Source organism: Lontra canadensis, unplaced genomic scaffold (assembly GCF_010015895.1).
Source record: "Lontra canadensis isolate GAN:19392208 unplaced genomic scaffold, GSC_riverotter_1.0 scaffold53, whole genome shotgun sequence".
In the NCBI taxonomy this organism is placed as follows: Eukaryota; Metazoa; Chordata; class Mammalia; order Carnivora; family Mustelidae; genus Lontra; species Lontra canadensis.
In genome coordinates, this window is record NW_022631047.1 from 9,789,702 (window position 1) to 9,796,109 (window position 6,408).

The window sequence follows — 6,408 nt, forward strand, 5'->3', positions numbered from 1 at the left end:
AACCCACTGAGCCACCCAGGCGCCCCTCCATTTACTTTTTTTTTTTTTTAAAGATTTTATTTATTTATTTGAGAGAGAATGAGTGAGAGAGAGCATGAGAGAGGAGAAGGTCAGAGGGAGAAGCAGACTCCCCAAGGATCTGGGAGCCCCATGTGGGATTCGATCCTGGAAGTCCGGGATCATGACCTGAGCTGAAGGCAGTCGCTCAACCAACTGAGCCACCCAGGCGCCCCTCCATTTACTTTTTAAAGTAATTACTGCTAAGAAGGACGTACTTTTGTCATTGTGCTATATTTTTTTTATATGTGTTGTAGATTTTTTTGTCCCTCAATTCATGCATTTCTGTCTTCTTTTGTACTTAATTGATTCTTTGTAGTGAAATATTTAGGGAAATAATGAAATATTACAGTGAAATTTGGGGCATACATTTAAGATCCTGAAGTTATAATACTTTCGTTTGAACCTATACTGGCTTAAATGATACACAAAAACTCTGCTCTTTTATAGTTCATCTCCATCTCCTTTCAGTTGTTGATGTCACAGAATTACATTTTATACATCGTGTGCCCCCAAACATAAACTAATAATTCTTTTAAATGCATTATTTTCTTATATTATGGAGAAAACAAGATTTGGAGTCATAAACAATAAGTTAGAGTGATACTTGTTTTTCCAGTAATAATTTTTTTCTTTAAACATATTAATCTCTTAAATCATATAGAAAACAAAAAGTGAAGCTACAAACCACTCTCATGATTATACTAGCTTTTATAATTGGCCATGTATTTACCTTTATTGAGATCTTTATTTTCCATTCAGTTTTGAGTTACTGTCTAGTGTCCTTTCATTTCACCTTGCTGGACTCCCTGTCTTTCAGGGCAGGTCTAGTGGTCTTGAACCCCCTCAGCTTTTGTTTACCTAAGAATGTCTTAATTTGTCTCTCATGTTTGAAGGATAGTTTTGCTGGATATAGTATTCTTAGTCAATTTTTTTTTCTTTTAGCTCTTGGAATGTATTGGCCCACTGTCTTTCTGATGAGAAATCTACTAATAATCTCATTGAGCATCCCCTGTATGGGATGAGTCCCTTCTCTCTTGCTGCTTTCAAGATTCTCTTCATTTTTTGCCCTTTGAAAGTTTGATTATATATGTCCCGGTATGATTCTCTTTGAATTTATCTTACTTGGAGTTCACTGAGCTTCTTTGATGTCTTTCATCAAATTTGGGAAGTTTTCAGCCATTATTTCTTCAAATATTTTCTCTGCCCCTTTCTCTCTCCCCTCAGCCTTCTGGACCCCCTTGATGCATATGTTGATCCTCTTGATGATGTCCCACGGTCTCCATTGGCCCTGTTTACTTTTCTTATTTCTTTTTTCCTATTCCTCAGACTTGATAATTTTCATAATTTTATCTTCAAGTTCACTGATTCTTTTTTTCTGCCTGCTCACATCTGCCTTGAATCCCTCTAGTGAAATTCTCATTTCAGTTATTATACTTTTTCAGCTCCAGAGTTTCTTCTTGGTTTCTTTTCAAGTTTTCTATGTCTTTATTGACATTTCCATTTTATTCAACACCATATTTTCTTTTCTCCTTTTTTCTTTTTTAAGATTTTATTTATTTGAGAGAGCAAGATAGAGAGAGCAAGAGAGCACAATCAGGATGAGGGGCAGAGGGAAGAGCAGGCTTTCTGTTGAGCAGGGAGCCTGATGTGGGAATCGATCTCAGGACTTTGGGATCATGACTGGAGCTGAAGGCAGATTATTAACCAACTGAACCACCCAGGTGTCCCATATTTTCTTTTTTTAAAGAAATATTTTATTAGAGAGAGAGAGAGCATGCACCAGAGAAAGTACATGAGCAGTGGGGAGGAGCAGAGGGAGAAGGAGAAGCAGGCTCCCCACTAAGCAGGGATCCTGATGTGGTGCTCAATCCCAGAACCTGAGCCAAAGGCAGATGCTTAACTGATTGAGCCACCCAGGTGCCCCTCAACACCATATTTTCTTGCCTTTCTCCACATCTTCCTTTAGTTCTTTGATCATTTTTAAGACAGACTGTTTTAAAGTCTCTGTCTAATATATGTGCTATTAGGATTGTTTCAGGGACAGTTTCTTTAGATGTGTTTATTTCCTTTGAATGGGTTATATTTTCCTACATCCTTGTGATTTTTTTGTTGAACACTGGACATTTGAATCTAATAATGTGATAACTGTGGAGATCAGATTTCCCCCCTTCCTCAGGGTCTGTTTGTTTTGTTATTGTTATTTTTTTCTGTTATTATTATTTTTTTTAAGATTCTACTTACTTATTTGACAGACAGAGATCACAAGTAGGCAGAGAGAGGGGGCGGGCAGAAGCAGGCTTCCTGCTGAGCAGAAAGCCCGATGTAGGGCTGGATCCCAGGACCCTGGGATCATGACCTGAACTGAAGGCAGAGGCTTTAACCCACTGAGCCACCCAGGTGACCTTTTCTTTTTTTCCCCTGTTTTTTTTTTGTTTGTTTTTTGTTTGTTTTGTTTTGTTTTCGTTGTTGTTGGTTCTCTCCACACTGAATATCAGCCTGAAGTATAAATTTAAAAGTTTTCTCAGGTCTTTTCTGGGTCTTTCCTGGGCATACATTGTCACTTTCTAGTTTTCCCCATATATGCAGTTGCTTTTGAATGTCCTATTTGTTATTGTCTGGCTCCTGCAGGGGAAAGAGTAAATAAATGAAGAGCGGGGGAAGGGCAGTTGTCCTAGCACCCCAAGCTGACCTTAACAGCATCATGGCTGCTGCCTTGATTCTGCCTTTCTCCCTTTCCAATCTCATACATCTCTCTTGTGGCCAATCTTAACCTTGAACTGTTTGAAAACTGTGGCTTCATCTCCGCAAAGCTGACGTGGTACCAAGCCACCCTGTTAATTCCAAACCTTCTTGTAGTTAAAAGGACATCTCTCTGCTTCAGGGAGCAGTTTTCCTAGCTCATGTGGACAGTGTATGATCATGATCTGTAATTACCCTCTCAAGAAGGCTGAAGTTGTCTATTTGCCTGAGATTTGAGGTTAGGATGCCCCACCTGTACCCACAAACATCTGTCTAAGTGGGTCTCCTTAACTGAGTGTGCTAAGTTCCCTTACGTGTTTTAAACTCCATTTATAAATTTAATATTTTGATTTTATCTAAGTTCATATTCTTCTGATGGGTTTAGATTTGAGCTTGCCTTCTGTATCCAAATTGCAGCCTCACTATAGAATACATGGCAGTCTGGGTTCCCCACTCAAGCTGCAACTACTCTTGGTAACTCTTGCCTATGGCCTAATGACTGTTGATCCTTTCCTTATTCTTGTCTGAGTGGGTCACAACTATAGAGATGTTCCAATGACATCTTATGTCATTGTGCTCCCAACCTGGAAATCATACTGAGGATTCCGAACACTGGGTAAGGACCCTGCAAAATCCCAGGAGTAACTCCAAGGCAGTGGAGAGAAGTGTGTGCACTATGTATACCCAGGATCAGGATCATAATTCATATTACACATCCAGGGTAGAGCCAGGGAGGAATGTAGGGTTCAAGGCCACCTCTAGGAAAAGGGCTGAAGCCAGCAACAACCACATGCAAACTTTTCAGAAAGAGCAGTGAGGCCCCCTGTGGGACACTGGGCGTGGGTGAAAAGACTTTGTGGACCAGTTGTATAACCAGGAATTTAATGCTTAGTGTCTGGGGGACTCTGCTCTTGAGTCCTACACTCAGATTTGAGCGGAGGCAGGATGCTTGTTGTTCTGTCTGGGCTTTGGGTGCCACCTTGTGGTGGAGTAATGATCCTGGGCTTCGGAGAGTCCCATGCCCTCAGAGGAACCCCATCTTCTGGCTCCAAGGCCATTACTGCTAAAACACAAGGGCAGAGGTGCCAGTCACCTGACCTCTCCCCAAAGCTTTTCTGTGTCTGAGGAGCAGGCTGGGTTTCAGCGAGTCCTAGGGATTTGGGGAAGCTCCCAAGTGAAGTCAACTGATATGAAGGGAGGGACTTAGTCCCAAAGACTCCAGTCTGTAGCTGTTGAGGATTCTGTCTTTAATATAACTCCAAAGAATGTGCCAGAACATTATCTGATCTTAAAAGCCCCTGTACTTTCCAGCTTATTTTAGCCCAGGCTGTAGACCAGTGGCTCTTACTTAGCTCTTTTCAGGTCAAGGGGCTCCCCTGAGGTTCCAAAGAAAGATGTGGATTTTCCTCCAGAAAATGCACAAGCATGCGATATTGTGAATAGAACTTCAGGGAGTTAGTGAACTCTTCGGGGATCCAGGGATGCCTATACTTTGTAAAAACCCCTACCCTAGATTCCTGCTTCTGTTAGTGTTTCAGAGGCTTGATGCCCTCACATAGGTTAGCTGTCCTTCTGAGGAGATTGGCAGTGTCCACATAAAGACGAGACATCTGGAGATGGAGAAAGGACACGGTAAAACTTCTTTTACCGTGGGAATAAGTAGCATTGTGTTGAGAAACAGATGTTCCTTTTGTGAAAGTATCTGAGAAAGACAAATAATAAAAATAGGTGACTCATGTGATAAGGCGGAAAGCAAGTCATTCTTTGGAAGGGTTTCCTAAAGCAAGTGTTAGACTCTATTTCAGACAGTTTGAAATGTCTCTGAAGGACTTCCAGAGGAAAGGCAAAATATTTAAGAGATTCAGAAACTCACACTGGCCTGCTTCTAGAATAAAACTTAACATAATGATCCATGATCCTTTAAGGCACATCTTTTTTTTTTTTTTTAAGATTTTATTTATTTATTTGACAGACAGAAATCACAAGTAGGCAGAGAGAGAAGGGGAAGCAGGCTCCCCGCTGAGCAGAGAGCCCAACACAGGTCTGGATCCCAGGACCCTGGGATCATGACCTGAGCCGAAGGCAAAGGCTTAACCTACTGAGCCACCCAGGCGCCCCTTAAGGCACATCTTTAAAGGGATTTTCTTTTGGTTTGGTGCTATTCATTTGCTCAACAGATATTTACTTAATGCATACTGGGAAGGAGAAGTTTGGAGTTGGCAGAAACTTCAGGCATGTTACTCGGATTCCTTTATTCTCGGACAAGCAACATGAGGACCAGAGGGGTAAAATGTCACTCATTCATTTATTCATCGTTCAAGCTTAGCAGTCACTTTCTCTGTGTCAGGAACTGGACCTTGTAGGAGGAATAAAAGAGGAAAAACTGAGAATCTAATGGGATAGAGAGGTATTTAGTAATTCATTAAAGTTAATTATTTTAATGGAGGCTCTTCAAAAAGCAGAGGCAGCTTAGCAAACAAACCAGTTATATCTGCTTTAGTAAGATGACTTTACAGAGGAAGTAGCACTTGGGCTTGCAACTTGACGGATGAATGGAGGTTTGCTAGGTGGACTAGCTCTGTTTGTTCCAAGCTTCAGAAATGCTATCCAGGTTGGTCAATCCAGTATGGCATGGGGCCAAGGAATGAGTGGGGCATGAAATCCAGCCTGCACTCTCCTGGGAGGAAGAGGTACCTTTTCCTATTTTGCACAAAGGCACTGTGTGGGTCTCCAGCCCTGAGATGTGGGCAAAGGCAGAGACTTGTAGAAGAATAAGGTATGTTCTGAGAACTATAAGCCCTGAGGAGTGTTAGCTCAGAGCTGCTAGCACAAAAGTGAGTGGGAGGTGATGAGTCCCGACAGCTGAGTGAGGCCTGGTGAGGAAGGGTTTTGTCTGTCACCAGAGTTAGTGGCGGTCATGTTGGGAATGGGACCTGGGTACCTTCCTTCCCGACCATGACCTTTCTGCAGCACCAAATTGCGTCTGAGGAGACACTGAGCTCTGTCCCGGGTGCTGGGGAGCACACAGTGAGGAAAATGCACAGGCCTGGGGGGCAGGGTCTACAGTCAGGGCTGAACACAAGACCTACAGATGGAGGCTAAGAACAGCAAACTGTGATAGGGAGCAAACAGGAGGAAAAGGAGCACAGGGCACAAACTCGGTGCCTAGAAGCACTTTGCCTCAGGCCAGGGGCCAGGCCACCTGAGCAGGATTCAAGGTCAGGGCTGCCTGACTTCAAAGCCTTAACAATGCCCACGCTCTAACTCAGCAACTCCTCTGGTAGGAACCAGTCCGAAGGAAGTAAACAAAGGTATATTGAAAGCTATAAGGACAGTCTGTTAACCAATTTCTGTAACATTAAAACATTAAAAAACATTATAAACAAAAGAAGTAACTTAAAAACAAAACAAAGCAAAACACTAAACATTGGGGAAAAAAGGAAATAATCTAAATGTCCAACAATAAGAGATTGGGTAAGTGTATTTTATCAAAATTGATGGAATATAAAGTAGGTATTAAAAAGACATTTTATTTTTTTAAAGGATTTTATTTATTTATTTTAGAGAGGGTTACAGAGGGAGAGTGGGTGGGGGGAGGGGCAGATGGAA

At 41.9% G+C, this 6,408-nt stretch overlaps 1 protein-coding gene across 1 annotated transcript in view; it reads left to right on the top strand.

Moving 5' to 3' along the window:
* VAMP1 (vesicle associated membrane protein 1) overlaps positions 1-6,408 on the top strand; it is a 73,350-nt gene that overhangs the window by 37,164 nt on the left and 29,778 nt on the right. The window lies entirely within an intron of this gene.